This window comes from Lampetra planeri, chromosome 1, assembly GCF_965212315.1.
Source record: "Lampetra planeri chromosome 1, kcLamPlan1.2.h2, whole genome shotgun sequence".
Lineage (NCBI taxonomy): Eukaryota > Metazoa > Chordata > Hyperoartia > Petromyzontiformes > Petromyzontidae > Lampetra > Lampetra planeri.
This window is the reverse complement of record NC_136107.1, coordinates 11,182,336-11,205,073: the sequence shown is the minus strand read 5'-3', so window position 1 is coordinate 11,205,073 and position 22,738 is coordinate 11,182,336.

Below are 22,738 nucleotides of genomic sequence, written 5' to 3'. Positions count from 1 at the left end.
CGCAGCCAGCGTCTGACGACTGTGAAAGAGTTCTCCATTGGTGGAGATTGGAGCGCATTCGCCTGTCGTTTTCAAGCGGCGGTACGATCCGCTAAATGGACTGATGCGGAGGCTTTGGAGATCTTGCCAACGGTTCTTGACGACGAGTCCGTCCGGTTTATTCGCTCCATCAAAGCCGCTAAGAAGACGATGCTACAGGGGGTCTTTGAGGAAATGGCGGAGGCGTACGAGCCCCCGGACGATGCACACCGCAGGTTCGTGCAGCGGCAACGGGCACCTGAAGAATCGCCGGTGGCATTCCGGGGCGCGGTGATCGAGTTAGCAATGGCCGCATATCCAGAGACTGAGCCCGATTTGTTGGAACTCCTGATACTGGGCAAAATGTTGGAGTTATCCCGGGATTTGGGCATCCCCATGCCCGTGTGCGGCCACAATAAGTTGACGTCCCGGACGGCGGCTAAGTGCCTGGATGCCCAATTCAATCTTCGCTGGTGGAAACAGGTGACGGCGGGGACAAGGAGCCCCGCAGTCGACGGCGGTGCAACAGGAGGGGTCCCGAAGGAGGCCATCTACGTTCGGGACTAGAGGGGTCCTGAGGAGCTGACGGCGGCATCGACCCAGTGGCCGACTCGGGGGGGAGCAGGGTTGCGACCAGGGCCATCGGCGTGGCAGCGACAAGACAGAGGGGGTGCTGCACGGCGAACCGATCTGGCGTGTTTTGGCTGCGGCCGTAAAGGCCACTTCGCCAGAGAATGCTGGGCTCGCGTTCGACAGCCGCCCCAGCAGGAGGCCTCGGTCACGGACGCGACGGGGAAGGACTACCCACGACAGGCAAGTCGGTACGCATCAGACACCCGGCAAGGCCTGTCACCTCATGCATCACTATCGTTATGCGGGCCGGGTGCCATTACTGACGGGGGGGCGTTCGGTGGTCAGCGTCGCTCGCTGACGCAGTGGCGCAAATTGGCAAGGAGAGTAGTTGCGGCCGCTACGGGCTCGTCGACCATGCCGGGGTCGATCCAAGGGATCGACGTGCGCATTTTGGTTGACTCGGGAGCGTCAGCGACCATTATTTCCGACATGATATTTCACCTCTTGTCCATTCCGCCGGGGCGCGTGAGGCCGGTTTACGACTCTTGCATAGTGGTGAACGGGGGTAGTATGGGCATTGTGGGTCAGGTGGACGCCAGTATATCGGTTGGGGGTGTTTCGGCTACTGGGACAGTGTTGATTTCCAGGTCCCTCGCGGTGCCCTGTTTGTTGGGAACCGATTTCCTAGCCAAGATGCCCATTCAAATAAGGGTGGATCATAATTGTATTGAATTGCCGGGGGGTCGGCGTGTTTCATTCTTGCCGTCACCCTGGGGCCGGGCAGCTCCTGACCGTCAGGTGCAGGCGCTGTCCGAGGTATCGGTCGATATTACGCCTGGCTCACAGATGCTTATTCCGCTGCGGTATCGGAAACCGGTGCCTGGAATCAAAGGGGCGGCGGGTGTTTTGTTATCACCGTCCACTGCTATAACGGGTGGCTTGACGCTGGTGGGGGCACAGACGATTGTCCGGCCGGGTCAACCTCCGTTTTTACAGGTATTGAATGGGAGCGCGGAAAATGTTGTTGTACCGGCCGGAACGGTTTTGGCTCACGCTACAACTGCTTTCACGAGCCATGGCGATCATGACCGTCGAGGCCTTGTAGGGGGGGTATCGGTCTCAAAGTCACAGGACGATCGATGGATTGCCGAGTTGTGCCGTGAAAATACATCTTTGACTGCGGACCAGCGGTCCGTGCTCCGCGCACTGTTGGGGAGGTATTCCGACGTCTTTAGTGCGGACGATTTCGATTTGGGTCGCACCTCCTTGCTTTCCCACCACATTGATACGGGGGATGCCGCTCCGATTCGGATGAACCCGGATCGGTTGAGTCCGCCGGAGTGGGATCACATTCGTGGCGCAGTGGAGGAGATGCTGGCCGCCGACATTTCCCCGTCAAACAGCCCGTGGGGCGCGCCGGTAGTCCTTGTGAAGAAAAAGGATGGGAAGCTGCGGTTTTGTGTGGATTTTCGCAATTTAAATAAGGTGTCGATTGCGGATGCGTACCCCCTGCTGCGTATGGACGATTCCCTCGATGCCTTGTCTGGGGCGAATTTTTTTTCTACTCTTGATCTCTCATCGGGATTCTGGCAACTTCCCCTAGACGAGTCCTCGAGGGAAAAGACGGCCTTCCGGACGCCGCAGGGATTGTTTCAGTTTAATTGTCTTCCCATGGGCCTGAACGCCGCCCCCGCGACATTCCAGCGGCTGATGGAGCTCGTGTTAACGGGTCTGCAGTGGGAGACGTGCTTGATATACTTAGACGATGTTATCGTTTTCAGCCGGACGTTTGAGGAACATTTGCGGAGGTTGGACACGGTGTTTGCCAGAATGCGTTCGGCCAATTTGAAATTTAAGCCCAAAAAGTGTCACCTCTTACAACGATCCGTGCGCTATTTGGGCCACATTGTTAGTTCCGACGGGGTCGCCACGGACCCGGAGAAGACGGCGTGCGTCCGTAACTGGCCGACTCCGGCCTCAGTGGGTGACGTGCGTCGGTTCGTTGGGTTCGCCTCATACTACCGCCGGTTCGTTCCTAACTTTGCCACGATCGCGAGGCCGTTGCACCTCCTTACGGCTAAAGGCCGGAGATTCAGCTGGGGACCAACGGAAGAGGCGGCGTTTCAGGGCCTGCGCGATCGTTTGGCATCGGCACTGACGTAGGACTATCCAGATTTCACTCGACCTTTTATTCTGGATACTGACGCTAGTGACACCGGGATTGGGGCTGTTCTCTCCCAGTCTAAGAATGGCGTTGAACGCGTGGTTGCGTACGGTAATCACATGTTGTCTCCTGCGGAGACCCGTTACTGCATTACTCGCCGCGAACTTTTGGCCATTGTACATTTTCTTCGCCAATATCGGCCGTATTTGTATGGCCGTACGTTTATTGTGCGCACGGACCATGCGGCTTTGCAATATGCCCTGCGAGTCGACCAACCGTCTGGCCAATTGGCACGATGGTTGGAGACTCTGCAGGAATTTTCGTTCGATATTCAATATCGGAAGGGCACGCGTCACGCGAACGCGGACGCACTCTCCAGATTGCCGCAGGGGTCCCCTTGCGCTTGCGCTTCGGGCACGAACAGATGTACGCGGGTTCAGTAACCCCCTCGGCCTGTTGTGTCCGCTGTAGAAGTGCCCGAGACTCCCGTTTGCCCGGGACCGGTTGAGGTGCCCGAGGCTCCCGTATGCCCGGGACCAGCTGAGGTGGCCGAGGATCCCGTGTGTCCGGGACCGGCTGATGGCGTTTTGAACCTGCCACGTTCGGTATGGCTTCGCGAGCAATTGCTCGATGAGTCGCTGAGAGCCATGCGGGGTCGGGCTGCAAAGGGGACGGGGGGCCTGCTGTCCGGTGGGACGCCGGGAGCCGCTCTCCGGGATGGGTTGCTAATGTGGAGAGAAGGGTTGCACGATCGCTGGCGTCTGGTGGTGCCGTCGTCGTTACGGTACGAGTTGGTTCGGACTCTGCACTCCGAGACGTTGTTAAATCCCGGGGTGCAGAAAACCTTGTTAACGTTGCAGCGGGACTACTTCTGGCACGGCATGACGACCGATGTCGTCGGGCACATTCGGGCATGTCCCGACTGTGCCCGGCGGAAGCCGCCTAAACACCCATATGTTCCACCAGTGCAGTCCATACAGGTGTCCCGGATTAACGAGTTGGTGGCGTTGGATATTTTGGGGCCTTTCCCGCTGTCCGCTCGGGGGAATACATTTTTGCTGGTCGGGGTGGAATATCTTTCCCGCTGGGCGATGGCTTGGCCCTTGCCCGACCAGTCGGCGGCGTCTATCACGGACGCGTTCCTGTTCGGATATGTAATGGACAAAGGGGCGCCAGAAAGGTTGCTCACAGACCAAGGGCGAAATTTTTCTTCTAAATTATTGGCTGAGGTGTGTGCTGCACTGGGGACCAAGAAAGTTCGAACGTCTCCCTACCACCCTCAAACGGATGGCATGGTGGAATGGCTTAATCGGACCCTGTTGGCTATGCTCTGTCACACGGTTAGCGAAAAGCAGGTTGATTGGGATTTGCACATCCCTGGGGTGCTCTCTGCATACAGGATGACGCCTCATGCGTCGACGGGGTACTCACCTTTTTTTTTAATGTACGGCCGTGAGAATGTGCCGCCGATGGACGTGCAGCTGGGTACGGGGGCGAAGGGTCCTGTTAAGCTTCTTCCGGAGTACTTTCGGGACGCCATTCGTCGCGTGGCGGAGGCACGGGAGGGGGCCAGATTGGCTACGGCTAAGACCCAGGCCCGGAACGAACGATGTGCTCGGCGCTCGGATGGGGAATCCCCCTGGCGAGTGGGGGACATGGCCTGGCTGCACTGCCCGCAGGTGCGGGTGGGGACCTCCCCTAAGTTGCACAAACCATGGCAGGGGCCGGTTGTGCTTATCGAGGTGCCTAGTCTGCAGTCCGCGAGTGTTCGTTTCGGATCGCGGCGCTGGTACGTGCATACGTCTCGATTGAAACCCTACGTGGCCTTACGGCCGGATGCGTCATCTCCTAACGTTGCCTTGCCGGTGTCTGTTGCGTCCGACGTGCCACTGACTTTGCCTGTTCAACCTGCAAGCGCGCCTGTAGTGCCTTCTACAGACGGACCGGCCGTGACACGGACGGAGACAGTGAGTTCTGCTCCAGGTGGGCCTACCACGGCGATGGGGACACTTGGCCCCGCCGCCCCTCCAACCCCGCCGCCCCTCCAACCCCGCCGCGGACACATTTGCTGGAGACCCCGGCGACGGGTCTCCCGGCGGTATGGGACTCTGACATTGGTGGGATTCCAACAGCGGCGGGCGGTTCCGATCCCGCCGCTCCTAAAATCCTGTCGCGGTTACGGTCTATGCGGGGGCCGCCCCCCGTTCAGGACAGGCCGGCGACCCGCACGCGTTCCAAGTCCCTTTCCTTTCATTAATTATGCTATTTATTGTTGTTGTGTTGTTGTTGTTGTTATAATCTCCGTTGTCTTGTTATGCCTGTTGCTGGACTTTTGCTCGCATTATTTTGTTCTGTTGCAGCCGGGGACGGCTGGGTTTTTCTACACGGAGGGGGGTCATGTAATGCGAGCAAGGACAGGGTCACGTGAGTGTGGGCGGAGTCAGGGTCACGTGAGGAGGAGGAGTCAGGGTCACGTGAGGGGGAGGATATAAGGGGAGAACCGGAAGGGGATCGGGAGGTGGAGACAGGATAGAGAAGGGAGAGGCCACGCGGAGTGCTGGCGAGGAGTGGCGCGATTGCCACGAGGCTGGAGTCACGGCACCGTCGGCCAGCGGTGTTCGTGGGGCAGCGGGGGTGTCTGCAGAGTGTGCGGGAGCACACGGAGCAACAGAGTGGCTGCTGGGTGTGCGGAGTCACACGGAGCAGCAAGGGGGCTGCGGAGTGTGCGGAGCACACGGGCAGCGGTGTGGCTGCAGAGAGAGAGAGAGAGCGGAGGACTCAGACGACATGCGGAGGCACGAGGCGGAGAAGGTGCGGGTCCGAGCGGAGACATCGCGGGGTGCGAGCAAGAACCCAATAAAGGACACGGAGAACAACATTGCCTGAGAGTCCTTTATTACATATATACATATGTTAAATCTACAATTGTGAAAATGACAAAAAAAATGCAATACATCTGTCAATAGCACTTCCCTCTATAAGGAAGAAATATATAATGGGTGATATTTCGGGCAATGGCCCCTCTTCATTGCAGAGAGATGTCTGCCAGAGAGATACGTGAATAATAGTTTGTTTCTATATATCTAAAGAAAAGCCTCAACTGGGCATCAAATCTACTTCATAAGAGGGTCCTGCTCAGCATGTTTGGAAAATTACAGCATACTTAAGCCACAAAACGTTAAAATTGAGAGTCATTAAACTAAACTAAACTATTTTTTTTATTTTAACAGGTAAGGCCCACTGATCAATATAGCGCTTTTCCAGAAGCGACCTGGCCACAAATGAAGTGGCTTATCGCGTGGAAATTTATAGCAGCCAAATACTGTAAAACGCATGTTTCTAAATGTGGAGGGAAAAACTAGAGGAGCTGGAGAAAAATCCATGCGATCATGGGGAGAACATGCAAACTCTAAATATACAGGTATCAGGGTCAGGGTCGAACCCAGTACTTCCTGTATGCCAGGCGAGGTAGTTAACATCTCGCCACCGCGTACAGTAAGTCAATCAACATTATTCTGAGATTATTTGTTAAAATCAATACCAGTGGCCAAATAGGCTAAAATGAGCCAACTCAGAGGTGATACAAAAATTATCACGAAAGCAGAGCACAGCAGGAGACAGACTTTTTGTACAATTTAGTGACTAGCATAGCCCAAGCCTCCATAATAAAGGTTTTTTGGGTTAGATTGCAGAAATATAAACGTGTTGTTAAACCCGCCACCACCCGACACAGCCGATTAGAAAGGTTTGTCATGTAAACAAAACATGCCAATTTGTTATTAGTACGGTGTGTTGGAAAGCAAATCCACAACTTTTACAATTTGAGTACGACGTTTCGCCAGTAATTACAACTAGCTTCATCAGGTGACAGCCATATTTGTGGAGAAATCCTCCTGTTTCGTTCCTTAAATATAGGGATAGATGTGATGACATCACCTGTGAGACCTTCACGTGCGAAGTCGGGGGGATAACGAATGTGTAGTGTCCTCCTCGGTGTGTGTGTAGCACACACACTCAGTCGGAGACAAGGTAGTTGCAGGAGGCACCGTCTCTCTTCACTTCCGTTACACCAACTCCGGCCTCCCCTCTCTCGACCCCGCTGCCGTACAGCCCAGCCTAGACACAACCCTGACCACGTTGCACCGATGGCGTCGATCGAGACAGCCAACTACTGGCCGGCCGCGCAATTATCGGGCGAAGGCGGGTAGCGACGATGGCAGCGAAGACGACAGCGACAGCGAGACGAGTCCACTCCCAGAACCGGCAACCCAGAGCTCTCGCTTTCCGCTGTTTTTATTCTACTCGGCGCAGCCTGGCTCCGCCCTAGCCGCGCCTCCCTTCTCAAACCCACTAGAGGGTTCCAGGGGCCTCCCTATGAGGTCTTCCGTGACCCTTACCTCAGTTCCTCCACCCTGCTGGCACACTCGTGTATATGCTCGATGGCGTGTGCGCTAACTGTCCACCGCAGTTGCCGCTGCTGGACAGCAGTCGGTGCTGTGTCACTACAAATGCATATAAACTATAATGGGTATCCATTGCCGGTTGGGTTATTCAAGCCTCATTCCCTGCTCCTGGTGCAGGTGCAAGATAGTGACTGCTAAAAGCCAACCTGACAGCCATGAACTTCAGGTTGTTAAAAAATATATAATAGCACAGAGTAATTTTTTTTGTCAATTATCCTTATTCTCCATCAGCTTGTTCTTGTCCACCGGCTCACCAATTTTCCCATCTGCCAATCTGCTTGTCCGCCTATGTCCTTGCAAATGTGTCCTTGCAAGTGTGTATGCATGCACGTGTGGGGAGTGGTAAAATAGTGCTGAGCGCACTGCACTATGAACCCGGACTACCTGGGTTCCATTTCCGACCATATCTAAATCAGTGGCGAGTGATATCAGAACTGGTTCTGGGCTTCCCCTTAAGTACCTGGTGTAGTGTGTCACAATCAGAACTGGAAAGACAAAGGCGGTCGTGCTTGGTTCTGGCTACAGCACCCCCTGGTATGTCGTGCCAGCCTTCAGAGTTGCTCGCGATCTGCTATTGCCCCAAGAGTCTATAAGGTTATGGGGGGGGGGGCGGGTTGGAGGGTTGTCTTTTAAGCATGCGATTGTGTGTATGCATGTTACTCACAGTACTGAAGTTGGGGAAGAGGCCCACGGTGCCTGTGGCACCAATAGGGAAGGACACAAAGGGCTTCCCATCCATGTCTGCCGGAGACGCGATCTGAGCTGGCGCGGCTTGGCACAGATGCTCGTCCAGGCACGATGGGACACAGCTGCCGCCGGGGCTGCCCTCGTCACCTTTACAATGAAGACAAGCACGTGCACACACACATAGATAAAGAGTCAGTTCGCAAGAGAAGGGGTCTCCTCTCCTGAAACAACATTTGAATTAGCGCTCATTCAAAGTCAAAAGTCAAAGTGATTTCCTGCTTAAATGACCGTTGAGGTGGCAATCATACACTGTTTACAACCCTGAGCCAGTTGTGAAAATACCACAATCTTACACTCGGGGAGAGTCCATCCTTAGGACAACTACTGTTGACTTCCTCAAAGAGTGCTTCCTAATATAATCTGTTTATTAACCATCAGATCAAGGTGTTTAAACACCCTTTTCCTGACAAACTACTGCATTACCAATGACATTGAACTCAATTCTGATCAATTTTCAAGATGATAAAATCACCCATGTAATACGGAGTACGTAATTGAATTACCAATTAACCACACCCCCAAATAATTACATAAATTAATATAAATCAGAGCTCTTCACAGAATCTTTAATTTCTGCCTTTCCCCCATTACATTAATGCTACATCCCTCGCTAAAATCAATTTCTATTTATTTAATCGACGTGCATTATCTACACATTCATGCCGTGCACCTAGCCAAGTTGATAAAGCTTAGGAGAGCAGTTTGGAAAACAGGGAAGGTATTGACAAAAAGTCATTTTTCCACACAAAGATTGTCTCACTGAAACAGCGTATTATCTGCCGAAGGCTTGATAATGAAAACATGTTCTAGCACGTACTGCGGCAGCTCTGGAATTTCTAAAACGGTATTCTAAAATTTCGGCAAGCACATGCAGCTTATTTGATCCAATTCTGCTTTGGTTAATTCTCAGAAATAATTGTCCACTGCTATTTTAAGCATTGACTCGGAACATGAAAACATTGATTAAATGCGCAATTTTAACATTGGTGGATGTTTTCCATTTATATTGTATCGAGTGTGGAATTATTGTAATTAATTCAAAAGCTTAATGACCCCTAGTAGTAAAATATATTTACGAATCATAACGAAATGTGATTATTAAAATCTATTCCAACAAGAAAACTTGAGACAATGTCAAGGTGACACTTTTCACGTGACTAGTTCGATTTTGCAAACAGCATTAATTTTCGATATTTATAACTCTCTATAACAAAACAATTCCCTTTTAAAACCAAAGCTCAAGATAGAGTATTAGTGTAATTTGCATTTGTTTTAAATAGATACACAATTCTAGATATATTGGTTAAATGTCATATGTTTAATTTCTAAATATGGACAGTTCAGTCACCTAAAATGAGGTGTGTGCCATCGAAAGGTCACCAAAAAAGTACACGGAGTATAAAGGGATGTCTATGACACACTTTACCATCATGCTGTACGTTATTTACTGCCGTTCCACATACATGTAATGCTCCTAATAGGACACATTCCGTCACAATTAATGCGGTCAATACCAGGTGCAGCCGTACCAGAGTGCATAAACCAAAAACATCCTTACCCCTCTCTGATGGATGCTTATATAAACAACGTCCCTTTGAGAAGGATTACAAATCCCACTGGCAAGCAGAAAGCCGATGATGATTACTTGATACAGCAATCGTGCTGTGACGGTTCCACCTGAAGACGGAAGCCTCCGAAACGTGATTTTTATTTTACTTTTATTAATTTTAATTTTTTACCAACGTGACTTTACCGAAAAAACCTAAGAATATGAATCCTTGCAGTCACGAAAGCTTCAAATCGAGAACCGATGATGATTCCTTGACAAAACAAAAGCAGTGTCCACCGCTCCCTCCGCTGCACGAGACTCCACTTCACGGAATTCCTGATTGCAAGACCCAGAGCGGCCGGGACGGGGTATCCGTCTCCTGCGTGATCTGATGTGAGAGCCGCACGCACACGCATCCATGCACGACACGACTGCTATAATTCTAGACGCCCAATCAGAGTGCTGTCACTGCTGCCCACTGCAAGAGCGCCTTTTCCAATCGTGGAGCAGCGACTGGTCCGATCGGCAAGCCCCGCATCCCACCCACGATCCCGCATGACAAGCCGGCGTGTGGTGGGGGGTGAGGAGGAGGAGTAGGTGGGGATGAGTCGCGTTGGGGTAAAGCTGCTTGTCCATCCAATGCAGACAGTCCCTGAGCCCAAAATGAGGCGTAGCTTTCGCCCTGTTTCATCTACCAGGTTCTATTCTGAGATTTAATCCACAAGCACTGTATTGCAATCACGGTTAATCTAGTATTATAATTGTATCACTGCAATCAATTGATATGGGGATATCTATTGAATAAAAATCTGTCGAGCATGATGCCAATAACAATCACGTGTGATTGTTATTGGCATTTTTTTTTGGAACATGTACATATGCGTACATATGTACGTGTACATTATTTTTCAGTCCACTGCTGGATGATCGCTTCACCACACTTTGTGGGTTGTGGGGGTTATTTGACCATACTTCACCACGCTGGTCAGTGTGGGTTGTTGAAAGCAGGGGTCATTGAAGTAGGATCATTGAAATTACAGCTCAACAATATAATTTACTGCACTGCCTTCTACTGCCCACCAAAAATAGTCCTCCAGCATCCTATGCCAACCTGTTCAAGTGCGCGACGGGGTTACCAATCCATAAATTATATACATATGTAACGACCGCAGGGGACACGTTTCTTGTGATGGTCTTTATTGAAGGCACGAACACTTGAACAGGCGAAGACCCCAACTTCAGCAGCCCTCGTGCTTCTTGTCTCGACTCCTATTATCCTATGCGTTGTCACACATAGGATCTTCTCGATAGCTCTCGATCCCCGATCAACACCTGTTCCCTTCTGTCACTTGGCGACAGCCCTATTCTCGATCCTTCCCGTAGACCCCAGATCGTTCACCCTGTCCGTCAACTAACCTGTCATTACCCCCTGTGGCCGCTAGTTCCCTGTACTGTCTTTACACATGTAATTGAGTACATTTTACATAGAATGCATATTTAAAAAAAAACCACTGAGTCTAACCTCAAACTCACAATCAATACAAACTTTAGACTATTGCAAGTTTTGTTTTGTTCCAAAATATGACCATATGAATAACCAAACAGCCTCAATGCTTTTCCATTGCTGAAAGCAGAACATGTGTTTAAAATACGTTCAATAATTTAAAGAAACATTTAATATCAATGATATGAATACATTTCAAACTGTGAAAAAAAAGTTTACCCGAAACTGAGAATGAACGATAAGTGCTGCCAGACTCTTCCAGAAAGACCATCGGAAAATTTCACAGACGTGAAACAAGCCAAACATTATCTTTGTGCATTCACGAGAAACGCTTTCAAATATGAATGTTAAATGTTTCACCGATCTGTCAAAAAACGTGATATTTTACATTTAACGCGAACATAAGGCTAGTCATTCGTTTTTCAATTAAAAAGAACAATATAACGAACAACCCTTTCTGAGTCTATTGCTGAATGAAGACATCACATTGTATCAGCAAACAGAGTTGTATGACCATACTTCATCATGCTGGTCAGTGCAAATTATATTGAATAGTACCCAGAAGCAGTTTAGATACCACACGCCTCGAAGAATTGAAATCAACTCTGGGTTCACAATGGACTGTTCTAGCCACTGCACCCCTACTACGCCCACTAGTGTCACACGTTTGGGAATATACAATGCTAAGAAGTCCTGCCCTTACAACCCTTAAGGATGTAAAATACACGACCGCAAAGACGTATCAAAGAGTAATATCAGCGAACAGACTACTCCGTAAAGGCGACAATAAACGTCAAAATGTCTCCTTTCTATAATGAGCAACGGAGCCGCGCTCATATCCACTGAGAGCTCTATCTCACTTCATACAGTCTCCTGCCAGGGAATAAATTCTCACAAGAAGGCGGCAGATAAAAAAAAGTGTGGGTATTGTTTTGCTCAGAGACATCATTTTTAGACGTTAAAGAAGCACGCCCAGTAAGCGTTTACTTTCACTATAGATAGTCACATTTTGATTAAATAATGACATAAACAATCTGAACAATATGTTCCTTGTGCTATGCTCATTCACAAGCTATATAAAAACACGTGCGCCGTGCAATCACTGCCAACGGTATTTTGCACAGCTGCAGATATGTGCATTGGGTCAATGAAAATCATCATCCGTTCCCATTTCTACTTTTGAAAGAAAAATGATTCACGTAGTTCTTCTTTGAACTGCACGTGAGATTGTATGCACATCTGCCACAAACTGTGGAATTATTCCACTCAGAATGGGACAATATATATCTTTAGTTTGTTTAGATATGGTGGATAAAACCATGATTCTTTCTCAAAACACAGATCAACGTGGCACAGCACTTAGTGGTAGCGCCTAAGACCTCATCGCCTGCAGTGGACTGACAAAGAAGATGGCAACAGTCTTCTGCAACTGATAAATAGGCACCCACCAGATACAAACACTTACCATAAGTGTACAAGACTATACGGGCATGATGAAAATGTGGCGTGATGCCATCCATAAAATCAGCATAAAAGCTCTGAACAAAGGAAGCATTTCAGCTTTGATTTGAATCAGAAAAGGAGCCAGGAACTCTCAGCCTCCATTGAAATGTATTAAGGTGGGTTTGTTCCACTCTGCCATCTGTGACATTACGGTTATTGTTTGTCAGTGCACGGTGTAGGTGATGCTATCTGTGATGCAGACATACCGACCACGTTACCTCCTACACAGTTCCTTAAGATTAAACCCTGCACTCTGCCCCTCCTTATCCTTCACATTTTATAAAACGCTACGTCCATCTTTCAGTGCTCACCTTGCGACCTGTGGCTTCCATCGCCTCTTCAAACACACAGGGGGCAACTTCGGCTTTTAAGATGCTCTTCAGAGAGCTGTTTGGGACTATTTAAAAGCAACTATTGCAATTGATTTCACTGAAGATCCACGGATAGTTTTGAAGAGGGAACAAAATCATCTTGAAGTAAGGTTGGGGCAAAGGATGAGGAGTTAGACGACAGCTCACAAATGCATCTTGTGTTCTGAGATGATTGCAAATTACTCGACGCCCATTGAGATTCTCCGGCGCAGGAAAGTCCAAGGGGAATTTTATTATGCAACCATTCTTTTTTGTAAATTCATATACATATAAATACTTTGAGCTGACAGCAAGGGAGCAGGTTAAAAAGGCAAGGCATCTGAGCGCATTGAATCTACAAATACACGTTCGGTGCTGTATGGTTAATCCTCAGGCCAGGGGCGAGCGAAGCTGGCAGGCTTGTCACATCACACTCGGCCACAATCCGTTGCTGACATTATCAGCGAACGCCAGTCAGGCCTGAGGCCAGCCAGCACATCATCGCCTCCAAAGCCAAAAAGCTGTAGGCGAGTTCCTTTATCTATCGTAATTGCATTCCAAACTATTAAATGCCACACTCTGCTCGGCGGCGTGATGGACCATTGCATCGCCATCATTTGGTCTGAAGCAGTCAACACTCAGTGTTGACTCGAGATGAGGAGACACCAATGACTGTGGTAAACGTGTGTGTTCACTTCTGACCGATTCATAATTATTTTATAACAGTTTAATCGTATCATTATCTGAATAATCACAATTTAAGTGGAACTATTGTTTGATGTCTGCAAGATAATATTATTACAGCCACTAAATAAATGCACATTTCATTGGAGAAGTATTTATTTAACATAAAGTATGTGCAAAACTGAATTACATTTTTGAAAAATGCGGCAAAGGCAGGATATTTACGTTTATCTACAGGATTGGGACTTTTCAAGTCGCTCTATTGACAGCAAGACGTATGGATAACAAGGAGACTGCCTGCACAAGACAATGTGACATGAGGGAATGATGACATTAGCGTCAATCCATTTGCGGTTAGTTATATCTATAGTTTGCATTTTTAGTTTTACATTCGATATAAACTACTACTTACAAATTCCTATTTCACTGCATGCATTGTTATCAAGATCATACACTTTAAATGGTCATCTGTGTAAACATTCCCTTCCTTCTTGTAAAAAACAAACTTCCAGCATAAAAGTGACTCAGGCCACCACAGGAAGTGCCTGAGAGTAAAAACAATGCAAACAGACTTTGGCAGTAATAAAGCAGTGAGTACAGAACTACCTTTGCCAGTTTCCAAAACTGTCTTACAAAAAGAGCCTCCTCTCCATGAGCTTAATGCTGCTTCTTTATAGGTTTGCACATCAATTAGACATCCGTGCAGGCTGCGTTGTGAAAATACATGGAGCGGAAACTCCAGACTAGCCCGGCCCCTTGACAAGGGATGACTAATGTTTGCGATAAATAATGGACGATGGTCTCGCGTTTTGTAATTAAACCTGTGGGCCAGAGAGCCTAGGGGCAGCTCGGCAGCACACTCGTCTCGGGTGTGAGGGTGTCTGGCCCGCGGCGTACCTTGCGATCGTCTCAGTTCGCATTACACGCGCAAATGATCACGGCGCTCGGTCGAACGCGCGAAATCGTTTGACCGGATCAGGACAGCAAAATTACCGCGAAGCCAAGTTAAAATGCTTCGTTAATATAAGGCATTATTTGTTTTTGGGGTTGGTTCGATTGTGTGGGGATAGTCACGTACTTGATAAAGATGATTGTTCTTCTTGGTTCTTTCGGTAAAGTCACGTAGAATGGAAATAATAAAATAATAAATATAAACATAATAAAATAATTCTCACGACGTTTCGGCCACAACACAAGCAGCCGTCCTCAGGTGGAGAACAGGTCTGTCGAGAAGACAGAGTCTGAATGACACACCCCAGGCTTGGAGCGTCTATTTAAACTGGGATGAAGCTTAAATAGACGCTCCAAGCCTGGGGTGTCATTCAGACTCTGTCTTCTCGACAGATCTGTTCTCCACCTGAGGACGGCTGCTTGCGTTGTGGCCGAAACGTCGTGAGAATTATTTTATCATGTTTTATATTTATTATTTTATTATTTCCATTCTACGTGACTTTACCGAAAGAACCAAGAAGATGAATCCCTGCAGTCACGAAAGCTTTAAATCGAAATTTAAGATGATTGTGTTGAACCCAAGTGGTCGACACTTGGCGCAGTTATAAGCGTGATTAGAGATAGCTGCGTTACGTACATTTTCGTGGCTCAGCATCAGCAGAGACATAAAAAGTCTCGCAGGGAAGATTGTCATTAGCTTTCTGCAGTTTCAAACTATTCTGAATGCATTTGACGTCAACTTTGCAGTGTATAATATTCATTATTCTATCCTGACACAACAGCAAAATGCATGAATTAATAAAGCCTTGCAATTTTAGACAACTGCAAAAAGTTAAGCGGTTGTGCTTTCGCTACGTTGTTCCCAACTGAAGAAGGACGCTTGTGTTGCGCCCGAAACGTCGTGATTTAATTTAGTTGTTTTTATTTATTTTATTAAATGTTTTACCTACGTGACTTTACCAAAAAGAAACATAGTATGAACTGCAAAAAGGCCAATACAGCTGCTAGTCTTTTAGATGTAATGCAACATTGTGAATATTTGATGTGGCTTGAGAGGCTTCCACCTGTGTAGTGGCCTTATATGACGACGGAGAAGGTTTATGGAGGCAACACGTATGTATTACAGATAACTTCAATACAGCAGAGTAGCGATCCTGACACCCGAAGAGGTAATGGCCTCTTCACCCGTTCTATCGGGGGAAGTGTTCCCCAGCTAATGCCCCACGTTAACTCCCTACTTCCCATACTCTAGACCTCCCTCCTGAGGAGGCTAGCTAACCTGGCCCAGCTTCGGCACAGGTTCCGACCACCAGCCACACGAGTCCAGCCCTTAGAAGGACATTGGCCCTCGCGGCTCTGGGGTCGCACCACTGGCTTGCTCTGCCTGGCCCTCAGAAGGGCAGCGGGTCTCCCAAGGTCTAGCTATCTGGCCTTCAGTTTTCACTGGTTCTTCGTCTTGGCTGGGTCGAACTGCCTCTCTGCGCTCCAGGTCCCACCTTTTATACGATTTCCCACCGAGGGGCGGGTTTCTGTGGGATCAGACAGGCCCCACAGCCCCCTCCTCTCAGGAGGCCCTGGGCGTACATCACACAACCGGCCAGAACCGATTTGTACCGCTTCCCAGAGGGGCCGGGCTCTGTGGCATCACACGCGTCCCACAGCCCCCTCCCCTCAGGAAGCCGAGGCAGAGAGGACACAATCACCCGCACCGGTTAATACTAAGTTTTCAGCCGGATTTTTTGTTACATTTGTAGTGGATTAACGCGCGCCAAATGGGGGAATTGGAAACACGTGCGTGTTATGGACAGTGAGGTCGCGTCAGGGCAAACAGGTGCGGTGGGAGGATAACGGCCGAAGGGAGACGGCCCATTAAGTGGTTGTAAGATGCGTGGCGGTGATTGGATGGTTGATGCAGCAGGTGCAAGGTGGCGCCAGCAAGTCGGGAGATGGGAGCGATAACGGCGGAAGCCACGGACGCAAGGCGTCAGTGGGGACGCCGCTTAATTAATTGATAGTTAATGAGGACGGGGATATATACGGCAGCGTGAAAGACGGAGTTGAGTTGGTGTTGGGAGCTGGACGAAGATGGTCGGAGAGAAGACGGAGAGTCGGCAAGAGAAGATATGAGAGATAGAACAGGCTAGCAGTGGAATAGGGAACGAGAGGAGACCAGAGAGAGTGAGACAGAGCAGAGTGAGACGGAGACAGTCGGAGCAGAGACAGTCGGAGGAAGCGGAGCGAGCGGAGCGCGGCGAGCGGAGGGCAGATAAGCACGCCGAAGTCACGGGTGTTGAACGGGAGGAAGTTCTGTATAATAAAAGTGACGATGGAGAAAATAAGAAGTTGTCTGCGTAAAATTCAGCACGACACATTTTTGAACAAGTGCATGCTCCACGTAATAACATTGCATTATGCACTACGAATCTTGCATGATTACATGGATACGGAGCTATACATCTTTGCATGTCTGCAGGTGCACATTTCAACGTTGTGAGCACTTTATTTAAAGGCTCTTTTCAATTAATTTGGAACCCAATGAAGACGGGGAGATGACTGTTGTGCATTAAGCTTCCAAAAATACACCTCCACTTGAGCTTCACAGAAGCGAGCATCGATTCAGGATGGCATAGTACACAAGGAGTGTTGGGGATCAGCAGTGGTGATAGCCACCTTTGTCTCGCCAATACCGATGTTGACACACAAAACTTGGTAGCCCTACAACATCAGGTAAGGTTCACCAAGATATATAGTAGCTCTTTTTTAGAAGCGACCTGGCCACAAATTATAGCTCAATGATGTGGAAATTTATGGCAGCCAAATACTAGAAACGCATGCTTCTAAATGTGGAGGTAAAAACTTGAGGACCCGGAAATAAATCCACACGACCACGCGGAGAACATACAAACCCTAAATATACACGCATCAGGTCGGGATTGAACCCACGACCTCCTGTATACCAGGCGAGGGAGTTAACATCTCTCCACCGTGGCGCCCTGTGTCCTCTGCTGACAGTTAACCTCCCTAAATTTTTATAGTCAAGTCAAACAACGATGGTACAAAACGTATCAACACCAGTGACGGGTTTTCGTCAACCCTTCCTCATGTGGGAGGTGATGGTGAGAGCAGAATGCACGGTAGATAAAAGCAGATCTTATCATTACTCATTCTATTCAGCGTTTAACGTTTATTTAAAGTTTGTTTCACATTGAATGCGTGGTGCCCAAGGAAAATGTTTGATCTCTCCCCCCTTAAAACAAAGCGAAGGGCTGAAACAAGGTATTGATTTAAGGCTGAGCCTACCTAGGGAGGCACAAGACAGGTTCAAATACAGAGTGCCACATGGTGTTTTGTTAGGAGTTGCCAGGATTGTAGTGCAGGGTGATAAGCAACACTAGGCTCCAACACATGCCCACAACCTTGTGTCACTAAGGAGAAACAAGCGTCTATTTCGGGCCTCAAGGCATCAGGTAACCTAACTCTGGCAACGCTTGTATCTGTTCATGTTTTACTTTCCTTTTATAGAAAATCCATAACGTGATTTCATTACTTTTATTTCCTGACACGCGGAGTAATTGCTTTTACAGTGCATATGTGCAATTTTAAAACAGCGTTTCTTTACGAAATGATGGGCATTTAAAAAAAAGAAATATTTCTCATTGCATGAATTTGTAATGTTAAGTTGTATTCGTGGATAGTTTGTGGTATTAATAATTCACTATGATAATAACTATGATTTAAACATTTCAAAGCAAAACATTAAACGACAAATAGTAATTTAAGTAGATTTCATTCATTATTGTTATCTTAAATATTAATTGCTTCCTCATTTACAATCTCAGCATTGACTTAAGAACGAATCTCAGCTCAGAATTTGATCTCTGAATTTTGGTGCGGGCTTAAGCTGGGCACTGGGCCTTGTGGGAATTTGTTTGTGTGCGCGCTTGTGTGTTTGTGTACGTGGGTGCACGCAATGCCCTGCAGCTGGTTTAGCAAATCAGCTTAATGTGGCAAAAACCAGGTGGAATGGAAATCTGAGACCACATGTGCCACTGCTTTAATGGGGTTCAAATCCTCACTTTTCCCAAAGCCTGGAAATGAAATATTTGTTTCGAGGATTGATTATCTACATTTGATGAAATGTTAACAAATTACAACTGGACAGTACCAGTGCCTGACATGACACATTTGACAAATTCAGTCAGTGAATGTCTCTCTGATGAAACAAACATAGAGTGGTGATCCAAAACATTGGTGGAAGTGACACATTCACATGATAGGGATAAATCTCTCCGTAAGATTACAACCGTCAACAAAAAAACAGTACTGATTTTATCAACCCAGAAGGAAGGATGGGTAAAATTGACGTCCAACTGAGATTTCAACTTGCAGCCGTTCAAATATGTATTAAGTGCACTAACCAGTGTGATCAGTCTGGCCAAAACAGCACAGTGTGTCTCATTTAGTTCAAATCATTCAGATGCCGAAAATGTATTTCGAATTGCCCGTGATTACACGCATGCTAGGTTGCCTGTGGTTGATGCAACACAGTCCATTCGGAATGTATCCCTTGCTGTGTTTAAATGACAAGTGAAGGCAACAAATCAATAACTTGAAGGATTTTTTTCCTGACTGCATCCTGGGAGTGACTGATAACTAATTCCCTACAGCCAAATGCCAATGGAAAATATCAATTACATTAGCGTTGGGGACATTTTGGATGGTCAGTTGGGTCCAGGGCAAGCTTTGGCTCAGCAGGTTGGTCCAGCTTGCTGGTCCTTCGGCAAACTATTCCTGACCCTTTGTCACATGCCCAGTGCTTAACTGGCCAAGTGGCTCAGCAGAAGAGCGAGTTGCTCGCAATCAGAAGGTTGTGAGTTAAAATCCTCTTTGGGGATTGACTCAGCCTATCATCCCTTCGGGGTCTATAAAATAAGTGCCGCTATATATATGTGGAGAAGCCAACAGTGGTTGTCCTATGGATAGACTTAACCCTGCTATAGAAACGTGGAATTTCTACAAATTGGTCAGGCCTGGAAACAGGAGGTGAGCTCCATCCCAATGGTAATTTGAGCAGGAAATCATTTCGACAGTGCTTACGGTTTTCACATTAACTGTTTGCGGTGCAGTACAACCATTTAAACATGAGGTACTGTAATGCCACTTCCTCATGTTTAAATGGTTGTACTGCACACATCAATTCTCAAAGAACATCTGTAACACTAATTGTGGATTTAGATATTTAATCGCTTACTCCTGCCCAACCATCTGTTGCTTGTGATTAATGGTTAATTATTAATCTGGTGGGTGGTAAGTGATGTTGCGGGCATGTTGTAACATGCATATCGCATTCGTTCATATACCACTCAGTGCAATGCGTAATGGGTTAACTTTTTGTTATATCAGAATGTTCCTGTGCCACCCTTCACTAACCTTCTCTGGCCTGCATGGTAAAGTATGGTCAAACAACCAGCACGACTTACGCGATGTGGGGAAGTCATCGACTCAGCAGTGGATTGCAATGGTGCTGTAAGTTATTATTTAATAAAATGCAGGTCAGAGGTCGTCTCAGCTCATAATCCCTCCAGAATGTATTAATTGAGTACCATTTTGCGGGAGCTCAATTGTGATTGTCCTGTGGAGCTATTGCACTTCCCAACCATTGGTAGTGGAATTTCCACCATTGGCTCAAAGCCACCAACAGAATAAACGCGCACAAAGTTGGTTTGAAACATGGTAAAACTTTGTCTTGAACAAAAAGAAACATAACCCCTATTTCCTTCATAATTTTTTGTAATACCACTTTAATGTACAGTATACAGTATGTGTCAATACGTTAAATGTGAAGAATGTATCAAACAACCCAAATCTCTCACATTCCAAAATATGTGGTTATGCGTAATATATATATTTTTTAAGATCTTCAACAATCCTTAACCTACTTATGTGGGGTAAGCTCATATCCAACAATATGGTGTGCAGTCATCGATGACTGCAGATCCAGGATGAGCACAGATGGGGAAGATGGCTCATATGAAATGCAAGTGTTGCTTTCCAACAGGACTGCTCATCTGGCATCGCAGCATGACATTTCGTCATTTGAAATTGGGAAATAAACTTGGAGAAAACCGTTAACTTGTGCATATTTGAAGCACAATTTTGGCGAAAGTTTAACTATCTATTCGGTCAGAAAACGTGCTTGGATTTGTTGTTGTTTTCGTATGAGCAAATGAACCGCTAATGTCTCTCAACTTTTAAAACCCACGGCGTGAACTGGCCCTTACTCCCTGGTCCCAGATAAGCTCGAGCCAAGGCAAAGTGGTCTGTTCATACACGCTATCAATCGACGTGTGTGTGAAATACAATCCGAGCACCCAGGAGAACATGCCAGGGAAGTACCTGATGACATTTTGCTCGCGAACACACGTCAGTGCCTCCTCGATGCTACAAAATAGCTGTATGTTCACAGCACGCCATTACCTGAGGCCCACAAAGCCTGAGAACAACACTAATCTTTCTATTTGCTCTACACGAGGTCGAACAAATGTGTTCACCTTGCCTGAAAAATATTTCCTCTGCCACGTGCAAAACTGATGAACAGCTTTGGGTGAAATACGATTTTATATTCATCACTGTTGATTAAATACAACCGTACGGATTTTTTAAAAACACTTTATGAAATTATAGCTTTTTTTTACTTGGAATAACGACCAATAACTGTCAGTAACTGTGGAAGCATATTTGGCAAGTACACAGCTATTAACTATTCAAAACATTAGGAATGATTATATGAACGCGAACAAAACTGATTCTATATTTAAACGAAAGGGTAGTCCAACTGAAAAGAAGATAGATTTTTTTTAAAAATGTACGAGCTTGGTTGCTTTCATGGTGTCTTGCAGGCATGTGTTTACCCCCCCCCCCGCCGCGAGTGTGCACAGTGGATATTAAAGACATTGGACTGTCCTCTCATGGCCACTCATCTAAAGACTTCATGAGCATGACCATTGGCCCTCACTTTACCCACCCCGAGCCCCGTGTAATCACTGTCAGGCAGACCCTTTGGCAAATAGATAACGCATATTCTGGTGTTACGAATGCACGTTTTTATCTCTCATTTCCCACAGCTTGCGAAAAGATTTAAACTGCACCACTCATTACTTCGACCAACACACACGGGACGTTTGGAGTCACCTTTAAATGTGAACACTGCGCGTCAAAGTCAACATGAAAAATAATACAATACCCTGCGTACGTGTCCGGTAAATCTTTCACATTGTGTGCTCCGCAGATGTCTTAAGTGATACACTGCAGTGACATGAAAGTCATCGGGTGGCTCGCAGGATTTCTCCCTCTCTCCATCACTGTGTGGGGGGGGGGGGAGTAAGGGTAAAATGTTGAGAATGCCTTAGGGAGAAGCTTTACTGTGTGGGAAAGGGCTTCATATGGAACAATTGGCTCCCTCACAAGCTTTTAATTTGCTGAAGTGGCTCTCATTGGTTGAGTATATGGGAAGATATTGGAGTGTGAGGCTGCTCGTCGTCCAAAGGCAGGGAGTCCATCATCATCTCCGTAAGCTCCGCTGCTCTGAATAGCAGAGGCTGTAATCTGAATCCGCAAACCCGGGGCAAATCCCCGATGCCCATCAGTGGGAGCCGGCGCCGATCTCTGGTCCAAGTTCGAAGGAAATATCCAGGATACTCAATTACGCTGCATAGTCGTGAAACACCAACAATGCAAACGACTGTCACAACAATGCGGGAATGTACAAACAGTGTAATTTGGACCAGTCTCACAGGCAGACGTTTGGAATGTGAGATTTTGCATTGCTTTTCCACCAATGAAACCCCTACCGAGGGCATCTGGTGCTGTACACGTTAAGCAAACATTAACCAAAACCCACGATGCAATGTTTATTGATGGTTCAAGCTTCAGTACGTTTACAACGGAGGGTAAGCCGAGAGGTGCCGTGCAGAAAAACTGCCACTTTAAACTTGGACGTTGTAACTTTATCGGTGTCGCCTGCAGCTAGCACCAAATGATCTGTCTTTGTTCATCTCCTTGCCTTACGGGGATGTGTGCATGATTTATAAGTTGCATTATTAAGAGGGAGTTTTTTACCGTCTTTATTTACACCCCTCCTGCCTGTCACGTGCAGATATATATCGACTTAACCCTTGCAAGGTTCGAGTGACACAAGGCACTTGACTATCCTGGTGTGTCAACGTTTAGGCA